Genomic DNA, 2757 nt, shown 5'->3' with positions numbered 1-2757 from the left:
CAATTTCTGATGCGCTTTCAGTATTTCCATAACATGTTTAAATGATGTCAGGACTCATTTGAGAGGGTTATTGTGAGTCAACGTGGTCTTCTGTAGGATCCTACCAATCAGTCACATATAGTGACAGTGAAGTGTTTCATTAATTATACTTAAACGGTGCCTTTAAAAGTCAGTTGAACAAACAGAATTTAAAGTCAATATTAATTGACTGCAGTATAATTAAAACACCCATGACTGTTTTCCAGGGCATTCGAGAGAGTTCTTTCTTGTCCCATCTATTTCAAATAGCTCTGTCTTAATCCTATTAGCAGACACTCAGCTGCAGTGCTTACTAAGAGGTTTACAAGGGTCCCCTGTCAGATTGCCTCTTGCTCGATTCTTTTCAAACACTCTGACCTGTGTTTTAAACCTAGCTACTCTATTCTTTTATGCTGAAATTTTAACACAGATGTCATTCAGATCCCGAGCAGAGAAGTCTCGGTTTTAATCCTGACCTTGAAGTGTAATTTGTATGGATTATTTTTTGAAAAGACCAGCTCTGAAAATGGCAGCGAATCAACTAGAGGATGTGGTTCAAAGATGGGTAAGGAAACAGAAAATAAAACATCATATTTGGTTGCAATTTTTTTTTTACTACAATATGTATTTGTAATAAAATTTGTGCTTGTATTAACATCAAGTTAAGCATACACATGAAATGTGTCATTTATTATGCATTATGATAATGACTGTAAAGGGCATAACCACAAGGTATGCTGTGAATTGTTTTCACTTTGTGCAAGATTTACATTATGATAATTTTTTTGGTGAATAAAATATCTGACAAAGACTCTGTCCATGTTTTCAGAGAACAACTGAAGTCTTTAAACCAGAGGACCATAAGCTCTTTCTGAATGCTGGTCATACATGCATTGCCCAAGATGATTGCACTCAACTCCTGGACTTCAAAAAAGAGGAGGCCAATCAGGTAAATCTTGAAGCATTGACATATGCTTTTAAAACCTGTTTTAGATCTTATTCTATAGGAAATTATTATCCATTTCTCATCCTAACTAACACTTTTTAGTTGACTTTACGTAATGTACAACAATTTATTTATTTAAAACAAATAAATATCTAGTTTATCTGTACTATTTTTGCACTATGCCTTTGTTACTCAGAAAACCATAGTTAAGATAAATTGATTTGTTCGAGTACCATTATGTCAAGATCATTTCTTGCTCCCAGCATGCTTTGCTACAGACTTTAGGAATAAATGTTGAAATTAAGTGTTATTTTATGCGTTTTTGCACAAGATTAAGATGGGGAAGATCTGTTAGTGCAAAGGTTCTCAACTCTGGCCCTCGAGATCGAATAGGGTATATGTCGAACGTCTCCATGACCAAACCCGGAAAACAGGTCTCATCGCTTGTCGGAGAACGTGTTAACAGCCGTATTAAATAATAGCGATATCTATGGACTTTTAAGATAATCAGTTAAACTAGCTAGGTATTTTTATTGTTGACAATTTATTCAATTTTTATATCTCAATGTTAGTGAAAAGAATTTTAAAAAAAAACTTTAGATATCAGTTCGCATACGTGGTTATGATCATCATTGGTATGTGGGACATTCTACCAGAAAGGTACATTATCTGTCCTTGACTTGTTACAGTGAATAAAAAGTATTACATCCAGAAAATTTCTAAAACTGACTGATGGTTGATTTCTGTGAGTTGTTCTGTAAAGGAATATGTCATTCATTAGGCTCGCAGATATTTTTTAATTGATTAAAAACACTTTTGAAAATGACAAATCCTGTTCTTGTCCTTGTCCCCAGCCAAATTGGACCTACAGCTTTCATAGTTTTGTTATGCTAAAAACTGTTATTTAGAAAAAAAACTCCATCAATAACAAGTTTAAGTTGTTATCATTCACATCGACTGATTAAAAACATGAAATTATACATAAATTCTACAAATAAATTCTATTTTACAACTGTCCCCATGTTTTCGGTCAGTCCTGTCACGTTTACATAAAACTCAACATAAAATGTGTGTAACGCGCCTTTAAAGGTATGACTCAAAGGAAGTGACATAATTTGACTGAGGTGAAGCTGACACTGATCAAGGGTGAGTTCTGTCATTGAACTGTATGATTTCAAGCTTGTTTTTGTATGATGTTTTTGAGGAGGACGAGCTAAAGGGTCAGGCCCTGTCACGGTAAAACATCCCAGAAAATAATGCATTTTTTAAAAATCCAAATCGTGTCTAAAAAAGTTACTATAGTAAAACATTATTTGAATAAATAGACATTACACTGTAAATCTTAAGCTTTTTATGCTCATCGACAATTTTTTAAAATTGTATCCCTCTTTAACCTAGGCCTATGTAGCACTGCATATTATTATATTAATTGTATTTCAATACATATGAAGAGTTTATTTGCAAAAACAGATAACTCCATTTTTAACAGTTCTCTGAAATCATGTTTTTTCATTGTGCATTCCAATTAATCTCAATCAAACTGCAGTTGGGTTATTTTGATTAGGTAAAAAAAATAACTAATAATTACAGCTAACTAACACAATAAAACACAATAAAAACATGATTACATAATAAAAAACATGATTTTTGAAAATAAAAAAAAACTGAGGTATCTGTTTTTGCAAATAAACTCTTCATATATAGATGTAATTGTCATCTATATAAGTTTTGAGTAATGATGACTGTAATTATTTCAATTCATACAGATACCATGGTAATATCTACATTATTAC

General features: G+C 32.4%; 1 pseudogene; it reads left to right on the top strand.

Moving 5' to 3' along the window:
* The first annotated feature begins 331 nt into the window (after positions 1–331).
* The window catches only part of LOC107566474 (glomulin-like), a 9159-nt pseudogene continuing 6733 nt past the window's right edge, over positions 332–2757 (top strand).

The sequence above is a fragment of the Sinocyclocheilus grahami genome, unplaced genomic scaffold (assembly GCF_001515645.1).
Source record: "Sinocyclocheilus grahami isolate Dianchi unplaced genomic scaffold, SAMN03320097.WGS_v1.1 scaffold1078.1, whole genome shotgun sequence".
Taxonomy (NCBI): domain Eukaryota; kingdom Metazoa; phylum Chordata; class Actinopteri; order Cypriniformes; family Cyprinidae; genus Sinocyclocheilus; species Sinocyclocheilus grahami.
Note: the sequence above shows the minus strand (reverse complement) of the source record. Positions and strands in the feature narration are given on the sequence as shown.